Source organism: Mytilus edulis, chromosome 8 (assembly GCF_963676685.1).
Source record: "Mytilus edulis chromosome 8, xbMytEdul2.2, whole genome shotgun sequence".
NCBI lineage: Eukaryota > Metazoa > Mollusca > Bivalvia > Mytilida > Mytilidae > Mytilus > Mytilus edulis.
In genome coordinates, this window is record NC_092351.1 from 2,798,854 (window position 1) to 2,825,599 (window position 26,746).

At 32.4% G+C, this 26,746-nt stretch overlaps 1 long non-coding RNA gene across 1 annotated transcript; it reads right to left on the reverse strand.

Annotated features, from left to right (window-relative positions):
• Positions 1–273: 273 nt before the first annotated feature.
• On the reverse strand, positions 274–3,841 carry LOC139484581 (uncharacterized). The gene is made up of 3 exons (XR_011655124.1): positions 3,662–3,841; positions 2,578–2,720; positions 274–389 (listed from the first exon to the last, which is right to left on the reverse strand). It is a non-coding gene; the product is annotated as an uncharacterized lncRNA (long non-coding RNA).
• Positions 3,842–26,746: the final 22,905 nt, after the last annotated feature.

Here is a 26,746-nt window from a genome sequence, read left to right on the forward strand (position 1 = left end):
AACTCATACATCGAAAATAAACTGACAACGGCTTGTCTAAAAAAGAAAAGACAAACAGACAAATTATAGTACACAAGACACAACATACAAACCTAAAGAATAAGCAACACGAACCCCATTAAAAATTGTTAGTGATCGCAGGTGGTCCGGGCGGAAGGGTAAGCCGATCTTGCTCCACATGTGGCACTCGTCTTGTTGCTCATTACAAACTCCGTAAAAAGTCTAATTAATGATACTTTGTAGATAGACTGGTATGGGGTATAAATGTACTTACTCACAGATGTCGCTGAAACTATATGTCAAATCATACATGTAAGGTGAAGAACATCTATTTATGGCATCTACTCCTTCACTACTGTTTTTCAAACAAAACGTTACAGCTTGCAGTTCTGTTATCATAAATCTTACGTTAATGCCATTCAAGACATATATTAAAACATCTGACACAGAATTGCTCAATGTAATTTAGTTATGACAACACTGAAAGCTGCGTAAAATGTGAAACAACAATACGGATCTTAAGGTGTAACACCACTAATTCAGGCCCGGCCAGAAAGCACATACCAGAAAGTAGTACATATTTAACACAAAATAGTTCCTACGCATGAGTGTAACTTTCAAAATATGTAGAATATTTAGGTATTGTTGGTATCAAATGAAAGCTGAAGGACTGGTGATCATTGTAAAACACTTTTGGACTTTTGATTTTGAATATTAAAAAAAATGCACCAAATTTTAAAAAGAGGGTACATTTTGTCTGTTTGTCAGATCTGAAGTACCTGTTTTGGTACATCCAAAGTTTCGGGAACCAGTTCTTTCTTATATGCAATTAAAGGTATGTTGATTTTTTCAGTACAAGACACCATAAAGTGTTGCTTTGAAATGCAATGATTGCCACTTTATTTGAACTTAAAACAAAAGAGGTGTGCCTACTTGAAACGGAGGAATTTAACATAGAAAGCAATGGGACCATGAATTAGTGGTGTACTTCCTATTACAGAGAATCATCAGAAATCCAATTTTTAGAAGTTGTACCTATTCCAATGAAAATAAGTCAAATTTGATGTTAGTAATCATGTTTAATCATCTTTTTTTGGTGAAACATCCTGTTTATGGGAAATTTAAGCTCTTGAATTGGCATACACAAGTATTTTAGCCTTTTATGGTCATACAACATGCATGCAGTTAAGACTTGACTCCAAGTTCTTATTTTTGCATTTTTTGTGATTGAAATCAATAAAACATGTATTTTATGACTTGTATATGGTATAAAATAGCTCTTGGTCAAAATAATCTTATGATTTTTCAAGTTTTTTGTGTTTTATATGGTAGCCTTTTACAATCTATGCAAATGGTATACACTAATATAAGAATTCTAAAAGCTCACTGTACATGCAATTTTGAACCAGTTTAGCAAGTTATCTAGCTGAGAGATATATAAATTGCTCTTAATAATCTATGTTTTACCACAGAATTATGGTTTATACAAAAAAAAGCCCTTTTCCAATTTAAAGAAAAAAGGGGGGACAATTTTCTCATTCATGTCTTAAGTTTGGACTAATATATTTTTATTTGATGAAGAACCTCTGATTAAAATATGACTATTGGTAAGCACATAGCTTTCCTAATAGAAATTAATAAATAAAACAATGATATTGAGAATAAAAAAAGTATATTGGCCATTGGTAATACCCATATGCAGTTTTCTTTGAATAACCCATATGTTACTACCAGTCCAATTTGAGCTTAAAATTAGTAAAATAGTATTTGAGCTAAAGCTTTATATGTTTTTTATTGCTTGAAATAGATCATAGAATGAAATAAAGTAATGCTCAAGTCAATATAGCAAGTTTGGTTCTGTTATAGGTGTAACACCACTAATTCAGGCCCGGCCAGAAAGCACATACCAGAAAGTAGTACATATTTAACACAAAATAGTTCCTACGCATGAGTGTAACTTTCAAAATATGTAGAATATTTAGGTATTGTTGGTATCAAATGAAAGCTGAAGGACTGGTGATCATTGTAAAACACTTTTGGACTTTTGATTTTGAATATTAAAAAAAATGCACCAAATTTTAAAAGAGGGTACATTTTGTCTGTTTGTCAGATCTGAAGTACCTGTTTTGGTACATCCAAAGTTTCGGGAACCAGTTCTTTCTTATATGCAATTAAAGGTATGTTGATTTTTTCAGTACAAGACACCATAAAGTGTTGCTTTGAAATGCAATGATTGCCACTTTATTTGAACTTAAAACAAAAGAGGTGTGCCTACTTGAAACGGAGGAATTTAACATAGAAAGCAATGGGACCATGAATTAGTGGTGTACTTCCTTAAGACAATTAAAAAAAAGTTGTAGAATATATTATTAATTTGTAATCGGGTTTTCGCAGTAAATGTCTTGTGATATTTTTTTATTTTTTTTCGATTTTGGAGGATTCATTTTTGATTGATATTCTAATTTTCCTTGTTTCATGACATAAAACATTTCATCAACTCTGTCGAAAATAAAACCTAACAAGCGTGTTAATATCTAATTCTGAAAACAAAAAATCTATTATAATTGTTGTGCTTACCCTCTTTTTGTTTGCAGAATTGTGTAAAGAATTCTGCAATCATGACAGTAGATGGTAGTATGGAGACAATTTTTTCCGTGTAAGAACAATGGTTTAAGTTATGCTCTGTATAGCAGGTTGGCGAGGTAGCAACGCTTGTCTTGCTGAAAAGGATATTTAACCGAATTTTATGCGTTATCTATTTAAAAGATGTTACTACGGACGACTTTTTTGATTGGCATATAATGTATCTTTGAATTCCTTGTACTGGTATTTCCAACAACATGTATGAAGATAAAATTATGACTTATTTTGCTAAGATTGAAATTGGACTCTGATGTGTTGAAGAGTTGTCTCGTTGCCTACTACTACAAAATAGAGTTTAATGACGACTACCCTTGCGGGGGTTGCGCCAGATTACCTTATATAAAAACATTAAAATTTATTATTATTTAGGAATTAACCTGTATTATTTATTCATATTATAATTAATTGTGAGTTTTTTTCCCTTAAATTTAATGTTGATATTTGAATCTGTACTAAAGTGTCTATTTTAATTATCTTATTTATCTTGTGTTTAATTTATAGAGAGATGAAAAGTTGATGTGAGCTTATTATTTGTAACTTAGTCGGCTTTGTTTATAAATAGTGAATAATTTGGTATGTAGGTGGGTTTGTTGTTTATACATGAAACTGGAAGTATCAAATAATCTTGGATAGACATATCTGACTTTTCAAAATACGCCAATCCTAGGAGGAGACTGACATATTCCCGTACATGGTATATACATTAATACAATTATACCGTGGCTCGTACGGCTTTGGTAAATCGTGATTCTCTGTATATTGAATTTGACTAAAGATAGCACCTTCACTTAAAAAAGATTCTTAAACTTACATCCTAGAAAAAAGTATATATAGCATTACGGTGTATGTATAATTAAAAACTATAAGATTAATATATTTTTTAGCATATGTGTGTGTCTCGTTACCAATCTCCTCATTGTATATTAGATAAATGTGTTTTAAAAAAATCAGCAATTTACAAACAAATAATTGGGATTTTATATATAATAAAAATTCTAAATTTACGAACTAATATTACCTGCACAACAACTCGAAAAGATCGCTCGTGATTTTTTTGCCCGGTCCCATGCAGGTTAGAAGATCACAACAGTCTGTGCAAGTATAGTTTTATGGATATGGTATGGCATATAACGTCGTTGGTAATGAATGCGTTTTTTCTATGACTGAGAATGTAACCAGACACATGCTCCCTGATCAAAACAAAACCAGTATATATATATGAATGAAAAAACTCATCATAGTTACCAGGGTTCAAGTTCTGAATAGTACACGATCAAAGATCAAAAACATACAACAGAAATACCCGTAGGACATAAAAAGGTATATAAAAGTTTGTTGACAGTAAACAAAGGTACGCTCGTACAATGGAATCAAAAGGAACCTCAAAGCAATGGATAAACAAAAAATATACACGTATGCTTAATTTTTGTTTCTTGTGTATATTTTGGTGTTCAGTATGACGTCTATTGTCACTGAGCTAGTATATATATTTGTTTAGTGGCCAACTGAAGGACGCCTCAAGAGTGCGAGAGTTTCTCGCTGCATTGGTGATCTTCTTCTGTTGTCTGTTCTATGGTCGGTTTGTTGTCTCTTTGACACATTCCCCATTTCCATTCTCAATTTTATTTTTACGTAATTGACATGGAGGCCAACATAAATTTTTCATGAAAGGCAATCAAAATTCACATGAACATCAAGCGATGATTACCGAAACTTCTTCATTTTAATCATAAAAAAACCAAAGGGCTATAACTACTAGTTGTAAAAAGCAGTATAAAAGAAGGGGAAAAACATATACAATCAGAACATACACATAATACATGTAATATAGGATTCCTTTCCATGAATATGGAACACTTAACTATTTACTATTTCCAACAATGTAGCATTTGTGACTGTAAGCGCGTAACCCATTCACGGAGTATGAAACTCCTCGAAGCAATGTACCTAAGAGCAAATTTTGATCAAAAGTTACATCGAAAACGTCCAATGTAAAGGTAAAGATTTGTATGCAGTAGTTACACTTTCAAGAATGCTCCCTTTCTTTTAAACATACAGCAAACACTTTAAATATTTAAGTCCCATTAATTCAAAAATTAATTGTGACACGCCCTAATTATAATTTTACCGATGTGTATCATTTTAACAATGTCATCACTATTTCAGCGATTTTCATAAAGTTTCAACGGTTTACTTTCAGTTGAAATGCCCAATTCTAAAATACAAGAAATTGGATGTGTTTATTGAAAAGGATTGAAATGTCTCGAAAAAGACAAGGGGAACAAATCTTAGTTATTATTATAGCTTGGCATGCTGTACTTGATATACATGCGGACGTGAAAGAAAACACTCTTCTCCGAAGATTACATTACATGAATATCACATCGACTATTTCATCATTTATACAAAAAAAAAACTGTTTTAACGAAAAATGTGAAAGAAACCGGTTTTAGTTTCTTTTTATAAATGCATAATGAATGTGGTAAGTTAAAGGATTGCAATTATATTTTTCTTTATGCTTGAACTTTTTATCTTTTTTGTAAAAGTATCACGGGTGTCATTCGGTTTATCGAGAGAAATGATCGTGAAAGAATATCTAACGGCGGTCAAGTATTGAGAGACGATCGTGAAAGTTCTGGTAACGGATCGTGAAAGACATTTAATGTACATTCTAGTTCAGAATCTTTGAAAAAATCGCTTAATTTTCAAAACGCGGAAAAAATCCGAACAAAAAAATATGTCTGTCAAAATGGTTTACCTTCCTCAACATAACTGTGAAAGAAGATAAAGAAAATATGAAGTACTTTTTGAAAAAACACAAAAGGCGCAATGCGTGTCTATGAAATTAATAACAAATAACACGCTTTTTGTACCTATAATGGTCATATGATTATAGAATATCATGATATATTTGAAATTTGTTCTTTGGTGTATCTGATAGAACAGTAAAATTAAAGTATGTTCTTCCCTTAAAAGCGTTAATTTGTTAATGAAAACCTTGAATTTGTTGAATTTCTATCAAACTTGATCGTGAAAGATCAGGCAACGTATTATTTTGATCGTGAAAGAAAACGTGTGACCAGACTTAATACTACATGTAGTTATCAGAAATCACTATTTCTTTTACCATTTGATAAACCTGCAACTAGTTGAAGCCTGTATCTATTTTGGTAAGGATGAACATTAAAGCTGTTATTTTTGTTTCTATTGAACACTTTACCTCGAAAGTTAAAAATAAACAACAACTAAAAACGTGTCTAAATAAGTGTGAAAGATTCAGCTCTGTGAATCGGTCTAATGCAAATTCAGGCAGACCGACACTATTTGGCCAATAATAAGGATATGCAACGTTTAAACCAAAATGTTATCCATCAAACAAAGAATTACAGCAAAAACGGCATCTTTCATGTGTAAGTAGAGATTGAACGATAGCCAACATTTTGTGGATTGCTTTAACTATATACTACAGACTGTAGAATACCAGATCGCAAATGCGGTAATGTCTGCTTTACAAGGGGTTTTACTGGAAGTGTCAAATGCGCTTAAGATTGTCATTGGTTCATAAAAAGAGGTCAAGGTCAGATGAACCATCCAATACAGACCTCTACAAATATCCCGTACACCAAATAAATGTGTTCCGATCCTTACAGTGCCTTAGAAACTGACAAATGTAAAAGTTATGCTTGGCCAATTAATTCGGAACATAAGGTCAAAAGTATATGAACCCTGACCGACAGCCAGACATAGTAGACATCTTAGGGAGCTAACATCATTGTTCCTTTTTGTAGATTATCTCTTACTAAAGAATCTTTTATACCATCAACTATTGACCTATGGAATCATACCGATTTGTCCCTTCGAAAATCAGACACTATAGCAATGTTTAAAATCCATTTAAAAAGGTTAAATACCACAAATAAAGATGTACCAAAGCACTTTCTATATGGACCGAGGAAACTAAATATGATCGATTTTAACACAATTCAGATGCTACTCATCTTTCTTGAACTATGACTTGTTTAGAGTCAATATAATTGCTGATCCATCTTGCTTTGTGGATGTAACATTGAGACTGTACACCATTTCCTTTTCGACTGCTCTTTATATATACACCAGAGAGAAATTCTGATGAATAATCTAAGATGGCTTCCTGATGACCTTATATTAAATGTTAAGTTACTTACATCTGGTAATCCGAATCTCTCGTATGAACAAAATGTGAATATATTCAAACACGTATTCGAATTTATCAAAAGGTCTGAGAGATTTCTTGTTATGTAGAAAATGTATTTACGGTACATCCACGTCATCATCATCATCATCATCATCATCATCAACGTTTTCAATGTTTACATCTATTTCTGTTTCATTTTTTTTTTCTCAATTGATAGACTCGTAAAATATTGTTTATTTTGATATTGCATGCTCATATTAATATTGTATTGTAAATTATTGTCATTCGGAGCGGACTTCATAAGTATGGCTTACTTGTGTCCAATCCAATTTACTTTGAGTAAATAAAATATGTTTAAACTAAATTAGGTAGCTACCATTTGATTTTTATGGGGGGGGGGGGGGGGGGGCTAGGATGAAAGTTGAAAAAAATAGGCAGGACATGAGTTTTGAGTTTAAAAAAAAGGCAGGATGAGACACTTTGCAAAAAAAAAAGGCAGGATGACAATTTAGGTAAAAAAAGTCAGGATAAACTAATAAAAAAAGGCAGGACCGAATAGAGTGAAAAATAAAAAGGCAGGACAGAGATTACAACTAAAAAATCCCCCCCCCCCCCCATAAAAATCAAATGGTAGCTCCCTTACTATCATTCAATATATCAAATACGATTGACATCACCAAAGTCATATATGAACCATGCAGATAGACATGTATATCATACTCGAAATACCTTGGCGCTATAGCATTCAGGTATATATCCAAAAGGACAAACAACATAAAACAAACAACATAAAACAAACATTGCCGAATGATGCATGATCTAATGAGTTCGATGTTAGTTGAAACCTTGCAATCATAACAACAACACTGGATTGTTTTGTCGGCGTTTTGTCACCCATTGTCTTTTATTATTGCCGTATTGTTATTTCTTTTTCTTTTCATTTTCTGAAAATATTAATACTTTGAAATGCTTAAACCTATTGAGGATGTTGACCTATCTAGCTTTTCTCAATACCAATAACAAATATTAATTATCATATAATTGAAGAATAATTTGAACGTCTTCGTAGCATCAGATCTTTCACGATCCTTTTCACGATCTTCAAAAATGCGGTACGCCATCTTTCACGATCCGAAAAATCAATTTTGTGTAAATAGTTCTTTATTTACCAAGTTTCAGATTATATTTATACAAAATAACTATGAGAACCATTTGATTAATTCAAATAGAATGCCCTTACTCGGATGAAAGTAGTTTATCTAGTCGAATTTGTGAAAAAATCGTGTTTGTTTACATTTTTTGTGTCATTGAAATGTCGAGAAGCAATATGCCTTTTGTTGTTTTGTAAAAACTATGTACTTTTGAAATTGGATATGTTCACATACTGATCATAATGTTAAACCATTTTGACAGACAGTTTTATTTTGTCGTAAATTTGTCTGTGTAATTAGTTAAATTAGAATATTTACTGATCTTTCATATGTCCTCTCGATTGAATGTCTTTCACGATCCGTTACCAGATCTTTCACGATCATTTCTCTCGATAAACCGAATGACACCCGTGGTATGAAACGAAACTAGTACTGGTATTTAGACAAATTAGATACCATAGAAACATCGCACCAAAATAAGTTTCACTTAGTATTATGTGTGCTGACGTAGTTCTACTAATGTTTAGTGCATCTTAATCCTATATTTTTAATACTATAATTTTAAACTTATGAAGAGAATAGCCCACACATCTACATTAGGAAACAAATCGGGTTATTGTCGGGTTATAAATCGGGTTAGTTATAAACTATGAATAATTATCATAATTAGTACATCATTTGAATTTAAGACAAACACGTTGCCAGTTTCAAAAAAATATCCTGACACTATTTACAATAAAGATATGTGAGTTTGTATGATATGCATAGTGTTTAATGTTAACATACATATGAAGTAGGCAATCCTTGCAAACCAAACCATAATAAGAGGAAAACCACTTAAGAATTAGACAAAATATCTGATAATGTAAACAACATGACGTAAACACATGCAAAGGTAACTGCTGACAACTTAACAAAGTAGGGCGATAGATACCAGAGGCACAGTCATACTCATAGATCTAAAATAAACTAACAACGCCATGGTTAAGAATGAAAAATACAAACAGACATATAAAAGTACACATTACACAACATATACGTACGATACAAACTATACGAATGATGTCAAACTGAAACTGATGTATTTTGGGGGTTTAAGTCCGTTCAATGAACTCTAAATAACCCACTCAGAATTATACAAAGGATATATTAACATACTAAATAGTGTGTTAAAATTACATTGTTAGGCAATCTATATATATATATGAGTTTTCAAGTTGTAAAACAAAGCTGTTGTTGAACTCTCCAGCAATGGGAAGGAATTACACAGTCCACATGTTGCTATTGTAATGGAAGTGGTAAAATGTATCATGAATATTAACATTTTTTTAGTTAAATAATCGAGATAGTATTTGCTTTAATAACATTTAGAATGCTTTTGTGTTATAATGCTTTTGTTAAATTGATAATTGACAAACAAAAGGACTATTTGAATTATATATAATGACATTGTTTTCTTGTTCTTCAATTTGATCTTAAGATGAAAAATATGTGTTAATTATTTGATTAAGTTTTTTTATATATAAAAGACGGTGAGGTATAATTGCCAATATGACAACTCTCCACAAGAGACCATATGAAAAAGAAATTTTAAACTATATGTCCTCGTATTTTGAAGCCTTGTTTTCACTATCTTGGTCTGGTGAAGTTTGTGATGTTCTTATTTACCGAGTCTTTTATTTTAGGTGTGTGAATCTGTTTATGTCCATTTTTTTCTGATTTTTATTTCTCTTAGCTGGTTTATAAGTATGCTTCTTTTCGGAGTCTACACTCTTTTATTTTGTTTTTTTGGCATATCTTTTCTTCTTTTTATATTCTTAGGTCTGATATTTTATGTCTTTTGTAGTTACTTGTTTGATTTCATAATGCCTGTTTGTTGTTTAGATGAGCGTGTGTATTCAGCTGTTGTGTCATATTCTTAGTTGCTTTTATTTGTTATTTCTTATATGTGATTCGTTTGTTAAGTTTCTTATAATGTCCAATAATTTGGTTTTCTTTTTCTTGTCGATTTTTCGTTTCTGTTTTGCTTCATTCATTCCAAAAAATGAGGCATAGCAAAGATTTGTGTCCTGATTTACTGCAACCCCTATACACGCATTCATTGCGGGAGTCATTTGTTTGCGATTCTATAGGTTGCACTTTGTAAATACAGCTGTTTTAAAACACGCCTCTTTTGGGGAGATCTTGAATATTCATGGAAAATTAATTTTGTTTACATACTGGTTCCCAGTTATGCTCTATGTGTTCCATCTCACAGAGACATAACTTGGGAATGTTACCAGTAAATAAACATGTGCATATTGTTTACATTGAATCTGTGGTAACCCTCAATTCAAGGTAGGGGTAGTTAACAAAATTAGTGTTAGTTTAAACTATGAGAAATTCAGGGCATATAAACTTTGAAAATATGCCGCACAGCCCTATATTTTGACCTTTGAAAAAAATTGTGGTGTATATGAACTTTCAATTTTAGGATAAGATTTTTTTCAAAACTTCATAATAAAACTGGTACAGTTTTAGCCGTAAAAGGAGGAAATTGTATTGTCAATATTTACAGAAATGCAACCTATAGGCATTTACTACAAGTAAATAGTGTTGTCACCAGTCTGTCCATGGTTTGAAACTCTAGCTAGGTAATTCCTGAATTGAATTGTTAGGATAATTGTTTTTCAATTTTCTCATAAAAATTCTCTGTATCCTGTGTGTGAGTTTATTATTTCATTGTCAACCTTTCATTGTCAACCTGCTGTTGTTTGTTTGTCTTTTTCATTTTTAGCCATGGCGTTGTCAGTTTGTTTTAGATTTGAGTTTGACTGTCCCTTTGGTATCTTTTGTCCCTCTTCAAACGTTCTCTGATTTAAGTTCTATCTTTCTCATTTATTATTTTATTTGTGTCTGGCAAACATAAGGGCTTATTGTTTACTCCGACTTTTCTGAAGATGTGTTTGTAGTTTGGATTATTGGAGTTGTAAGGATAGTTTTTTCTCTCCTAGAACTATTCCTTTACCAAGGAGTTCAAGTCTGTCTTCTTCTGTATCCAGGTATAATCTCTACATTTTGCCTTTTCTCTGAATTCCATTTATGTGGTTTGGTTTGATTGACTTTCCCATAAGAATGTTTAAAATATTTTCAAAATGATGAAAATAAACGCAATATTTCGCTAAATCAACTAGCTTAATCAAGCGTGCATCTATCCAGGTGAAATCGGATGTAGATGATAAGAAACTTTTGCAGCTCAATGTATATGTTGCACTTAGCTGCTTTGAAAATAAGAAAATTTTGCAGCTCAATGTCTATGTTGCACTTGAATTTAGCTGCCTTGAAAATAAGAAAATTTTGCAGCTCACTGTATATGTTGCACTAGGATTTAGTTGACTTGAAAATACATAATTGGTAGTTGAAGTAAGCAACTTCCATTGGCCAATATTACGGGATAAAAAGGACGATGCTTTGTTTTAAATTATTCTTTATCTTTCCTGTATCGATGCATGTAAAGAAGTTTGGAATTCCAGACCAGTGAAATATCCACCTACTGAATGCCTGGTCAAAATGCTCACGCTGGTACTTAAGAAAAACAGCTTCATTTTTGATGGAGATCATTATTTGCAAGTAAATGGAACTGCCATGGGCATCAAAATGGCTCCGTCATATGCCAACATATTTATGGGCAAATTAGAGAAACAACTCCTTGAAAAAGAGGGACGAAAGATACCAAAGGGACAGTCAAACTCATAAATCTAAAACAAACTGACAACACCATGGCTAAAAATGAAAAGACAAACAAACAACAGCACACACGACACAACATAGAAAACTAAAGAATAAACAACACGAACCCCACCAAAAAACTAGGGGTGATCTCAGGTGCTCCGGATGGGAAAGCAGATCCTGCCTGGTGTTGCTTATGTGATAACAAATCCGGTAAATAGTCTAATTCGGTAGGTCACATTCATGAAAGGGAAGGGGATTGTAGTTAAGACGTAAGGAACATATCCGATATCATTTGTGAAACGGTTATTCCATAACGGTCAACCAACTCGTGATGGCGTCCGTAAAATTTACGAAGGGTTGATTTCAACTTCACCATTTGGAACTCTTGGTTTAATAACTTCCTTGTGAGCAGCAACCCTCTATCAAGAAAATCATGATAGGAAATGCAAGCACAGGAAAATCTTATCAATTGGGAGATATATACCCCGTATGCAGGTGCTGCTGGAATGTTGCTACTTAGAAATGGAAGGTTCACAATTGGAAAGCTGAAATCATCTCTTTTGTCGTAAAGTTTTGTTTTCAACCGACCTTCATTGTCAATTTCTAGATGGAAGTCAAGATATGAGGCCGACTTAACTTTATCTGTAGTATCCTTTATCTCTAGCTCGATTGGATAGATGCGTTCCAAATAGTCACCAAATTTTGAATTATTTAGTGAAAGAACATCATCTATATAGCGAAAAGTAGAGTTAAAGGATATTGCTAACTTCTTATCTTTCTTCCTAAGAAGTTCCTGCATGAAGTCAGCCTCATAATAATAAAGAAACAAGTCGGCAAGTCTGTTGAAAAAACACGTCCCCCGTAATCCTTTACAAAGTAGGATCTATCCCTCCCTAAGACAAGATACTTGTATCTACGTTGGCCATTCTGTTTTACGAAGCAAAGCAATACCAACTCTTTCAATTTGTCTTTTAGTTTGGAATGTGGAATGTGGAATACTACTGTACAGAGTAGAAAAGTCAAATGTTTTAATACTGTTACAAGATGAAAGAGAGTTAGATTGTATGTACTTTAAAAGATCTTTGGAATTTTTAAGTATCCACATCAAGAGGTTTCGTGGAGCACTTGGAAGTGAAACTTCCATCGAAAAACCGCTTTCCTGGTTTAGATTTATAGATGATGTGGATATGAAATGGAATAAAAGTGACGAGGATTTAGATACTTTAATTACTCATGCCAACAACATGCATCCAAGTATCAAATTTACTCATGAGAAGTCAAAATCCAAAATCGCCTTCCTCGATACTTCAAGTTCGCTCACAGAGGGCATCATATCTATAGATTTATATTCTAAACCTACTGTCACTCATCAATATTTGTCCCCTAAAAGTTGCCATCCTGCTCATCTTACCAAGAGCATCCTATATAGTCAGGTACTTAGAGTCAAGCGAATATGTTCCAACACAGTAACAACTAAAAGACAACTACGTCAACTTGAAACTCGCTTGAAGAAAAGGGGCTACAAACTCAGAAATATCAAAAAAGCTTTCAGAAAACGGAGTCAATTCCTATGAGTGAACTATTGGAATACAAAGTTAAAAAGAAAAAGAAAATGACTCCATGTGTTCTAACTTACCACCCATCTCTCAAAAACAGCTTTGGTGTCATTCGTGAACATTAAAAATCAGTTGAAAAGAATTCCAAACTATCCAAGATTTTTCCCGAGCCTCCAATGATAGTTTTTAGGCAACCTAATAGTCTGCGGAACCTGCTGGTGCGGGCTGAAGTGTCTGATAATAGAAGTACTTCTGGAGAATGTCATTCGTGTGAAGAAAAACGCTGCAAATGATGCCTACAGATGCAGCATTCATCAACATTTCAAAGTAAGGCAACCGAAAATAACTATAAGATATTTTGCAATGTTACCTGCAAAAGTATGAATATTATTTACATACTAGAATGTTCGGTGTGTGGCCTCCAATATGTTGGTGAGTCTAAGCAGCCTTTCCACAAACGCCTCATTGTCCATAGGAGTGATATCTCTAAGAAGCCACTTCTCCCAGTTTCTCAGCACTTCAGACAGTCGGGTCACAAACCTGATGACTTTAACCGCATGAAAATTATAGTTATTGAACAGAACATTTACTGGAGTGATGCCCAGCGACAGGTCCGGGAAAGCTTTTGGATAAAGGAACTTAATGTACATCATCCAAACGGCATCAATAAGAAATACTAACAGTTTTGTTTTTCACTCATTTTTATTGTTAATATACACAGTCACGTATATTGAATTATAGTGTTTTGTTTATATTATGACATTCAGGATTTTGGATTAAAATCAATCGACCAAAACTTACCTGTATTATTACTGATCTATTTTTACACCTTATACATTATGTATCAGTATTGTTAAAACTTGTGACACTTGAAGAAGGCCATTTGTTGAGTCGAAATATTTGTCAACACGATTTAATTGAGAATAACCAATATAACATCAAAACCAAATACATGAATTTGGGATAGAAAAGTACCGTGACACGTCTTATAGTAATGTGAATTCACACTCAAATATAGGAGAAAACAAACGACACAACGGAAACATAACGTAAAAATGTTACACACACAGAAACGAAGTATGATATAACAATGGCCATTTTCCTGACTTGGTACAGTCCATTTCTAAAGGAAAAAATGGTGGGTTGAACCTGGTTTTGTGGCATGCCAAACCTCGCATTTTAAGTTGTTAAATATAACATTTAAATGAGAACATAATAATACAGGACTACAATACAAATAAATAGGAGAACGTCTTAGGCAAAGAAACACATGAATAATAGATAACAAAAGGCATCAGGTTAAAAATTCAATACGTCAAAAACGCGCCTCGTCCACACAAGACTTACCAGTGACGCCCAGATATAAAAGTTCGAAAGTAAAAAAAAGGGGGTACAAAGTTGTACAGCTCTGAGGATCAAAAGTTGAAAAAGGTTGTGTCAAATACGGCTAGGGTTTTCTGCTTGTGATAAGAACATCCTTATTATATAGAACAATTTATGCTATTGCAAACAGTAAATTTTATCAAATGAATATAAAAGATTTACATGATAAAACTGACGTCTTAACTAATTACAGAAAAACAAACCCGAAAATATAATTCATTGAAGACCAAAACAGAAAATAGACAGGCCTGAACGCAAAACGTAATAACAATGACGTCACATACGAAGTGGTGAAAAGGCACAATATTACGTCACGCAGACATAAAACATTAAGTATTGGTGTCCTTTCAAAAAGCCCACAAAAGCACACTTGTAACAGCACAATCAATACAAATAAACGACACGTTTTGGAATATATTCTTTACACAGCATTATAAAATACGTTGAAAGTACTTGTTGTGTTTGTGGATATGATATTTGAAATGTTTTGATTTTTTTTTAATCAATGTGGTCAAACTTATAACAACAAAAAATATAGTGAAAACTGTCTTGCTTCAATCTAATTGTAGTTATTGTCATATCTTCAAAGCTATGTTATTCAAGATGAGCATTAAACTGATTATGATAAGATACATCTCTTTACACATTTGAGCGGATGCATTTGTGCAAAATGGGTTTTCCTCTATTTGCAATTTCATTGATTTTTCATAGTTTATACTGATGGTACCACTACAGTTCGCAATCTTTATCAGCGATAACATACATCGAGACATTGTAGTTGTTGTTCTGTAAGTATAAATAAAGATGTAAGATTACAAAACAACTGACATTAATTATGTTTGTCGCTTCATAGATATGCAACAACAATTTTAAGTATGGAGATCCATCAAAACTGTTTTCTTTGCTCATATTTTTTCTATTGCCCTTTTTTTGAGCATCCGTGTGTAACCCGATTATTTGTGTTTGTTTAGCGGATACTTAATATAATATCATCTGTTTTCTCGTATGTTAATTCCATAAATATACAAGACGTCAATCGCTAAATACCTTTTGACAACCTCTTTATTTCTAACTACGAGTATCGTGTATGTTAACTTGTAATTGTATTGCCTTTGATATAAAATTTTCTTTTATTATATGACTGTATGTTCTCGGTTTTCTCATTAGCTAAAAGCATACGAAATTCTTTTTGATAAGGCGTTATACTCAACGCAGCAAAACATCACGAGAGATTAATACAAGATTCGGAACAGCATTCGTGTACCTAAAGTAGATATTCCAAAACAACATCAATGATGTAGGTTTTTGACGTCAAGTAAATCCCTAGTCGTTTTATTTTTCTTCTTGATTTCGATGTATTTGTTCATATATTTAGTATAAAAACAGGGAGCAGTTTAAAAGTAACTTCAGTAAGTACTAAAAAAATGAAGAAGGATAAAAAGTCATATATCAAAACAATTATTGACTTTTGATTTCAGTTCATACAATGATTTATAAACACAAGATATACGGCATTCACTCTTGGCTGTTGGCCTCGGTAAAATCATACATCTGAAGTTGATAAATAATTGTATCAACCTTATCAAAAGTCAATAATTGTATATGTATATCATTCATTTGTATCTTTGAAATCTAAATTTTGATTGTCAAAATGTCTATGGTAATTTATTTGTCACGAAATATATTAGAGTTTCCATTTCAAAAAGTTTAATTGATATACTTAAACGGCATTGTCATTATATTGGATCTAAAACTTTTTTCTAGATCATTATATCTTGTATTGCAACAGTTTTATTACGGGTGTCTTTGGTTAAGCAGGAACAACTGACAAATTTCTAAACAAAATTAAAACGTACTTAAACAATTAATAATTTGTATGTAGGCTAGTATGTGATTTAAGTAAGCTCATCATAGATACCGGGATAGAATTTTGTGTATTTGCGCCCTTGTGTGTTTCGTATACAAAAGTCTCATCATTGACGTTTGGATAACAATGATAAAAATAAAAGACAAGACAAGATTTAAACAAAGTCAAATAAAGTTCGAAATTGAAAAGTATTGAGGACCAAAAATTCCAAAAACTTTTGCCAAATATAGCTAATTCCTGAGGTAGAAAAACCCTAGTATTTCTAAAATTAAAAGTTTTATAAACAGTTGATACATTACTTACTCGCATATGTCGCTGTCTTTATCCTTCAAACCATTTATATAAGGTGTAGTACATCTATTTATAGCATCTGGTTCTATACTACTGTTCATCAAACAAGACTGTAAATCTTGCATTTCTGTAATGATAAATGTGTGTCCCTCGTTTTTAGTTTGTAACACTGATTTATTTCCCCTCAATCGATTTTTGACTTTTGAACAGCGGTATACTACTCCTGCTATTTTTTACGTTGAAACCATTCAAATCTTCGGAATAATTTGAGAATAATCTGACAAAAAATACGATGAAAGTAGTATAGATATGAAACACTAAAAACTTCGAAAAAAGTATAACAAAAACAAATTCAAATCGTCGGAATAGTCTGACAAAAAATGATGAATGTAGTATAGATATGAAAATACAGATAATTTCGACAAAAAAGATATAACAAAAATACTGAACTTAAAAATTCCATTAAACAGAACAAAATATAATGTTTTCAATCAGCAGAACAAGTAAGAAAAAACTGCCATATTCCTGACTTGATATTTGTATTTTCAATAAAGAATGGTGCGTTAAACCTGGTTTAATAGGTATCTAAATCTCTAACTCGTATGACAGTTGTTTAAATGTGAAAATGTGAAAAAAGAGCGTCTACAACTAATAATGTCTTTTATTGTAGAATACATCCTTTATCTGTAATCGGTTTTTCACAATATACATGTACACCTCTTGATTTTCTTTTACCGATTTCGTATTGTTCACTTTAGCTCGATATTCTCATTTCCTTCTAATATGTCATTAAAACATTTCATAAGTATTTTACTCAAACAAGAAGATATATAGCATGCTAATAATTCATATGCTTACCCTCCTTTCGTTTGCATATTTTTGTAAAGTCTTCTGCAATCTTATCAGGAGATGGAATTTTGGAGACAAATCTTCCCATGTAGGAACAATGGTTCAAGTTATGGTTCGTAAAGCAGGTTGGCAAAGTAGCAATGCTTGTCTTCCTGAAAAAAATACAACTGGTATTCCTTTGTTTTCCTTGGTTTTGGATTGTGACCCGGATTTTTTTTCTCAATCAATTTATGAAATTTGAACACCAGTACACTACTGTTGATTTGATGTACAAAGGAATACTATGTCATTGGTATCTTCGTTGAATGTTTTACTCAGTATTTCAAAAACATATAAATAGATAAAGTTATGACTTATTTTGCTATAATTCGAAATTTGAATCTGATTTGTTGAAAAATTTGTAGTTGCCAAACACATTATGATTTATTTAAGAAAACTGCAAATAACAAACAAGTAATTGTATTTTTAATGTTTTGAAAGAATTAAAATTTAAGAACTGACATTACCTGCACAACCATTCGAAGAAGTCGCCTGTGGTCGTTTTGCCAAGTCCCATGCAGGTTAGAAGATCACAACAGTCTGTACAAGTATAGTTTTGTGGATATGGTATGGCATATAACGTCGTTGGTAATGAATACGTTTTGTTTATGACTGCGAATGCTATCAGACACATGCTTCCTGATCAAAACAAAACAATAAACTCATTTTAAATACCAAGATTCACATTTTGAGTAGTTCACGATCAAAGAACAAACGTACACAACAGAAATATCCGAAGGACATAAGAATATATCTTTAATGCTGTTTAAAATTTATCTCTTTCTTGACCTGTAGATCATTTTTATTTAACCAACGTTTGTTTTATCTCAACTTTTTATTGATTAAAATTCAATATTGAAATCAAACTTTCTTGCTTTCCTCTGAAATTCAATTCTGACGTCACGTAAGGTACACAAAGGACATCATTCGTTGTTACATAAAAGGCATTGCGCATGAACATTAACATGCGGCGATGATAACCAAAACTTCCTCATTTTCGATCAGTAGAATAACAAAGGGCAATGACAACCAGTTCAATACGCATTTAACCCTGTCATCAGTATTATCAACACTAAGACAACCAATAGTTTTATTAAAACATACCATAGAATTCATTTTATATGAATATAGAAATCTGAACGATTTACGATTTGTCCTCCATCAAAATTAAAAGCTGCTGTTGTAAAACATTCCTTTTCCTTGAGAAAAAATCCTTTTCCTTGAAAGATCGAGAAAAAGGACACATTCTTTGATATAACCTGATTTATCAACTTCAGTTCAGACATTTGTTACCGTACATTTAAAAAAGTAGCAGTTGTAAGTGCGAGGTTTGGCTAGCCACACAATCAGATTCAATCAACCTTCTTTTTTTTAAATGTCCTGTACCAAGTCAAAAATATGTTTTTATCTAATACATGTAGTTCGCTTCTATGTATTTTGCATTTGTTTTTTGTTGCACTTCAGTGTTTCTGTTCTTTCATTACTTTCCTCTTGTTGATTTGTTTATTAAGTTTAAGTTTGTAACCTAGATTTTGTTTTCTCTAAATCGATTTATGACTTTTGAACAGCGTTTAACTACTGCTGACCTTATTTTTAGGATGTTTAAATTTTGTCCTGAAGGGCAAATGGTACAGTTTTATTTTGCATTGTCATTTTTTTATTTTGAATAATTTTGTAGGCCTTGGACAAATACCCGAATAAAACATCGCTCATCGTAATAGTTTATAATATAATATCAAATACGAGCAACAGCTGAAATTAGAAATTAATTACTTAGTCACATGATTCAAAAAAGTTTACCTGCATGAAGAATATTATTAGTTCAGGAAAATATCATCGTTATAAGGAAGTTGACAAAACAAATATGAAGACCTGATATAAACTTGTCAAATGATGGACACAAAATATCACTATAGTTTCTAAGTACACTATTTATATAAAGTGAACTGATAATAATGTTTTAGGTCATCATCAAATTCTTCGTGAGTCTGAATATTTGAAATCAGTGCGTTTGACTTTATCGATGCCTACTTAAAAGATAACAAACTACTTATTTGGAAAGTATTTCGTTTTGTACAACAAATATTTCGCAATGTTGAGACCCTAAGTAAAGATCTGAGAGTTCTCATATACTTGTGTGATATCCAGCGTCAACACTGTTATTGACATTGAGATAATGAACTTGTGCATTTTGTATCAGAATTATCCTAACACTTTAGGTGGGTTCAAATATTTGAACAGTAAACAAGGTCGCATCAAATCATCTTGTAGTTTGTTTTATACATAATTATTAAAATTATGAACAGCAAAAAACGGTCATCTTCTATTTTAACCCAGTGTTGTTTTCAATTTTCTGACGGTTTTTTTATGCTTTTGTTTTCGAAATAAGAAAGAATCTAATATGTTATAATTTCATTACTTGATCTTAATTTAAACAAAAATAATGTGCTCGAAACATAATCAACAAACTACAGATTTAGAAAAAAGACATTTGCCAGTTGTCACTATCTTGGTCTGGTGAAATTTGTGATGTTCTTATTTACCGAGTCTTTTATTTTATGTGCGTGAATCTGTTTATGTCCATTTTTTTCTGATTTTTATTTCTCTTAGCTGGTTTATAAGTATGCTTCTTTTCGGAGTCTACACTCTTTTATTTTGTTTTTTCTGGCATATCTTTTCTTCTTTTTATATTCTTAGGTCTGATATTTTATGTCTTTTGTAGTTACTTGTTTGATTTCATAATGCCTATTTGTTGTTTAGATGAGTGTGTGTATTCAGCTGTTGTGTCATATTCTTAGTTGCTTTTATTTGTTATTTCTTATATGTGATTCGTTTGTTAAGTTTCTTATAATGTCCAATAATTTGGTTTTCTTTTTCTTGTCGATTTTTCGTTTTTGTTTTGCTTTGTTCATTCCAAAAAATGAGGCATAGCAAAGATTTGTGTCCTGATTTACTGCAACCCCTATACACGCATTCATTGCGGGAGTCATTTGTTTGCGATTCTATAGGTTGCACTTTGTAAATACAGCTGTTTTAAAACACGCCTCTTTTGGGGAGATCTTGAATATTCATGGAAAATTAATTTTGTTTACATACTGGTTCCCAGTTATGCTCTATGTGTTCCATCTCACAGAGACATAACTTGGGAATGTTACCAGTAAATAAACATGTGCATATTGTTTACATTGAATCTGTGGTAACCCTCAATTCAAGGAAGGGGTAGTTAACAAAATTAGTGTTAGTTTAAACTATGAGAAATTCAGGGCATATAAACTTTGAAAATATGCCGCACAGCCCTATATTTTGACCTTTGAAAAAAATTGTGGTGTATATGAACTTTCAATTTTAGGATAAGATTTTTTTTCAAAACTTCATAGTAAAACTGGTACAGTTTTAGCCGTAAAAGGAGGAAATTGTATTGTCAATATTTACAGAAATGCAACCTATAGGCATTTACTACAAGTAAATAGTGTTGTCACCAGTCTGTCCATGGTTTGAAACTCTAGCTAGGTAATTCCTGAATTGAATTGTTAGGATAATTGTTTTTCAATTTTCTCATAAAATTCTCTGTATCCTGTGTGTGAGTTTATTATTTCATTGTCAACCTTTCATTGTCAACCTGCTGTTGTTTGTTTATCTTTTTCATTTTTAGTCAGTTTGTTTTAGATTTGAGTTTGACTGTCCCTTTGGTATCTTTTTGTCCCTCTTCAAACGTTCTCTGATTAACTGATAAGTTCTATCTTTCTCATTTATTATTTTATTGGTGTCTGGCAAACATAAGGGCTTATTGTTTACTCCGACTTTTCTGAAGATGTGTTTGTAGTTTGGATTATTGGAGTTGTAAGGATAGTTTTTTCTCTCCTAGAACTATTCTTTTACCAAGGAATTTAAGTCTGTCTTCTTCTGTATCCAGGTATAATCTCTAAATTTTGCCTTTTCTCTGAATTCCATTTATGAGGTTTGGTTTGATTGACTTTCCCATAAGAATGTTTAAAATATTTTCAAAATGATGAAAATAAACGCAATATTTCGCTAGACCAACTAGCTTTATCAAGCGTGCATCTATCCAGGTGAAATCGGATGTAGATGATAAGAAACTTTTGCAGCTCAATGTATATGTTGCACTTAGCTGCTTTGAAAATAAGAAAAATTTGCAGCTAAATGTCTATGTTGCACTTGAATTTAGCTGCCTTGAAAATAAGAAAATTTTGCAGCTTACTGTATATGTTGCACTAGGATTTAGCTGACTTGAAAATACATAATTGGTAGTTGAAGTAAGCAACTTCCATTTGCCAATATTACGGGATAAAAAGGACGATGCTTTGTTTTAAATTATTCTTTATCTTTCCTGTATCGATGCATGTAAAGAAGTTTGGAATTCCAGACCAGTGAAATATCCACCTACTGAATGCCTGGTCAAAATACTCACGCTGGTACTTAAGAAAAACAGCTTCACTTGATGGAGATCATTATTTGCAAGTAAATGGAACTGCCATGGGCATCAAAATGGCTCCGTCATATGCCAACATATTTATGGGCAAATTAGAGAAACAACTCCTTGAAAAAGAGGGACGAAAGATACCAAAGGGACAGTCAAACTCATAAATCTAAAACAAACTGACAACACCATGGCTAAAAGTGAAAAGACAAACAAACAACAGCACACACGACACAACATATATAGAAAACTAAAGAATAAACAACACGAACCCCACCAAAAAACTAGGGGTGATCTCAGGTGCTCCGGATGGGAAAGCAGATCCTGCCTGGTGTTGCTTATGTGATAACAAATCCGGTAAATAGTCTAATTCGGTAGGTCACATTCATGAAAGGGAAGGGGATTGTAGTTACGACGTAAGGAACATATACGATATCATTTGTGAAACGGTTATTCCATAACGGTCAACCAACTCGTGATGGCGTCCGTAAAATTTACGAAGGGTTGATTTCAACTTCACCATTTGGAACTCTTGGTTTAATAACTTCCTTGTGAGCAGCAACCCTCTATCAAGAAAATCATGATAGGAAATGCAAGCACGGGAATATCTTATCAATTGGGAGATATATACCCCGTATGCAGGTGCTGCTGGAATGTTGCTACTTAGAAATGGAAGGTTCACAATTGGAAAGCTGAAATCATCTCTTTTGTCGTAAAGTTTTGTTTTCAACCGACCTTCATAGTCAATTTCTGGATGGAAGTCAAGATATAAGGCCGACTTAACTTTATCTGTAGTATCCTTTATCTCTAGCTCGATTGGATAGATGCGTTCCAAATAGTCACCAAATTTTGAATTATTTAGTGAATAACATCATCTATATAGCGAAAAGTAGAGTTAAAGGATATTGCTAACTTTTTATCTTTCTTCCTAAGAAGTTCCTGCATGAAGTCAGCCTCATAATAATAAAGAAACAAGTCGGCAAGTCTGTTGAAAAAACACGTCCTCCGAATGTAACAAATATGTTGTCAATCAAGAAATCAAGCATCTTGATAATATCAGTTTCAGAGAATTTTTTGTTCGAATCAGAGTAATCCTTTACAAAGTAGGATCTATCCCTCCCTAAGACAAGATACTTGTATCTACGTTGGCCATTCTTTTTTACGAAGCAAAGCAATACCAAATCTTTCAATTTGTCTTTTAGTTTGGAATGTGGAATGTGGAATACTACTGTACAGAGTAGAAAAGTCAAATGTTTTAATACTGTTACAAGATGAAAGAGAGTTAGATTGTATGTACTTTAAAAGATCTTTGGAATTTTTAAGTATCCACATCTGATTCACGCCCCCTCTAGAATAGGCAGTTTCACAATAACTTTGAAGCCCGTCTTCGATTGCTGATAAAATAGATGTTAATAATTTAGCAAGAGGTTTCGTGGAGCACTTGGAAGTGAAACTTCCATCGAAAAACCGCTTTCCTGGTTTAGATTTATAGATGATGTGGATATGAAATGGAATAAAAGTGACGAGGATTTAGATACTTTTATTACTCATGCCAACAACATGCATCCAAGTATCAAATTTACTCATGAGAAGTCAAAATCCAAAATCGCCTTCCTCGATACTTCAAGTTCGCTCACAGAGGGCATCATATCTATAGATTTATATTCTAAACCTACTGTCACTCATCAATATTTGTCCCCTAAAAGTTGCCATCCTGCTCATCTTACCAAGAGCATCCCATATAGTCAGGCACTTAGAGTCAAGCGAATATGTTCCAACACAGTAACAACTAAAAGACAACTACGTCAACTTGAAACTCGCTTGAAGAAAAGGGGCTACAAACTCAGAAATATCAAAAAAGCTTTCAGAAAACGGAGTCAATTCCTAAGAGTGAACTATTGGAATACAAAGTTAAAAAGAAAAAGAAAATGACTCCATGTGTTCTAACTTACCACCCATCTCTCAAAAACAGCTTTGGTGTCATTCGTGAACATTGGAAATCAGTTGAAAAGAATTCCAAACTATCCAAGATTTTTCCCGAGCCTCCAATGATAGTTTTTAGGCAACCTAATAGTCTGCGGAACCTGCTGGTGCGGGCTGAAGTGTCTGATAATAGAAGTACTTCTGGAGAATGTCGTTCGTGTGAAGAAAAACGCTGCAAATGATGCCTACAGATGCAGCATTCATCAACATTTCAAAGTAAGGCAACCGAAAATAACTATAAGATATTTTGCAATGTTACCTGCAAAAGTATGAATATTATTTACATACTTTCCACCGTTTGTTTTATCTCAACTTTTTATTGATTAAAATTCAATATTGAAATCAAACTTTCTTGCTTTCCTCTGAAATTCAATTCTGACGTCACGTAACGTACACATCGGACATCATTCGTTGTTACATAAAAGGCATTGCGCATGAACATTAACATGCGGCGATGATAACCAAAACTTCCTCATTTTCGATCAGTAGAATAACAAAGGGCAATGACATCCAGTTCAATACGCATTTAACACTGTCATCAGTATTATCAACACTAAGACAACCAATAGTTTTATTAAAACATACCATAGAATTCATTTTATATGAATATAGAAATCTGAACGATTTACGATTTGTCCTCCATCAAAATTAAAAGCTGCTGTTGTAAAACATTCCTTTTCCTTGAGAAAAAATCCTTTTCCTTGAAAGATCGAGAAAAAGGACACATTCTTTGATATAACCTGATTTATCAACTTCAGTTCAGACATTTGTTACCGTACATTTTAAAAAGTAGCAGTTGTAAGTGCGAGGTTTGGCTAGCCACACAATCAGGTTCAATCAACCTTCTTTTTTTTAAATGTCCTGTACCAAGTCAAAAATATGTTTTTATCTAATACATGTAGTTTGCTTCTATGTATTTTGCATTTGTTTTTTGTTGCACTTCAGTGTTTCTGTTCTTTCATTACTTTCCTCTTGTTGATTTGTTTATTAAGTTTAAGTTTGTAACCTAGATTTTGTTTTCTCTAAATCGATTTATGACTTTTGAACAGCGTTTTACTACTGTTGACCTTATTTTTAGGATGTTTAAATTTTGTCCTGAAGGGCAAATGGTACAGTTTTATTTTGCATTGTCATTTTTTTATTTTGAATAATTTTGTAGGCCTTGGACAAATACCCGAATAAAACATCGCTCATCGTAATAGTTTATAATATAATATCAAATACGAGCAACAGCTGAAATTAGAAATTAATTACTTAGTCACATGATTCAAAAAAGTTTACCTGCATGAAGAATATTATTAGTCCAGGAAAATATCATCGTTATAAGGAAGTTGACAAAACAAATATGAAGACCTGATATAAACTTGTCAAATGATGGACACAAAATATCACTATAGTTTCTAAGTACACTATTTATATAAAGTGAACTGATAATAATGTTTTAGGTCATCATCAAATTCCTCGTGAGTCTGAATATTTGAAATCAGTGCGTTTGACTTTATCGATGCCTACATAATCAAGAAACTACAGATTTAGAAAAAAGACATTTGCCAGTTCAAATTCTGTATTGCTTAAGGTAACAGATTGATCAACTTAAGGTTCATCTAAATTCTTTAACCGTAATTCAAGATATAAAAGTTTAAAATGCAAATTAGTGCAGTATTTATACACTAGATAGACAGAAAAGATACCACAGAAACATCACACCCATATAAATGTGGATACTGGTTATTTAGTTTTCTTTGTGTGTGTCACTTCGTTGATCTACTGTTGTTTAGTGGACCTTGCTGATCCTCCCTTAAAATTCAATGATATAGAACCCAGAAGTACAATCACGCATTCACATTACACAACTAAGCATTAATACTCGAGTTTGTATTCTATAAGATTAATAGCCAAATAACACATAATTAATTAGCACGCCATTTGAATGTCCGAGCTTCAAAAAAACATTAAAAACATACGAATTCGTGTAGATATATTTCATAGTAAATATTGTATTGAAAAGAGAACGAAAAATCGAAGGAATAGTCAAATATCATGCCTAAAGACATAAGTAGAAATTAGATTATGTAAACATGTATAAAGAAAAAATGTAAACAATGAGCCAAAAAAAAGGGGGAAATTGTTACGTCAATGGGGAAATGCGAGTGCTATAAACCAGGATTATGATAGTTGTTTTTCTAGTTGTTCTGTTAGTTTATGTAATCCAGTCTTTAAGTTTGGCTAAATTTATTTACTGATTGTTCAATACAGAATTTTACAAACCTACAAAATATAACATTGTACTAGCCGATATTCAACATTTATACCTCCAAATGCTTATTTATAATGACAAATTGAACTCAAGGTCTCTATGTTTGTTTAGTTTGTATTAAAGATGATTTAAAATCAATCTTTGGCTTTTTTAAAGATGTGTAAAAATCAATTACGTTTGTAATGATATACCCTTTTAGATTGTTCAGTATTATTTTGCAGCTAGACTTATGAATTTTTGATTCTTTTGATATGAAAAAAATAATCAATGGAAAATGCCTTTTTTCACACTATTTTACTGTATGTTTATATGTAGCAGGTTTGACATACACATATTCTGTTTTTCGGAAAACTTATATGGTAACATACCGTATATTTTACAATTCCATATGTAAAGACTAACAC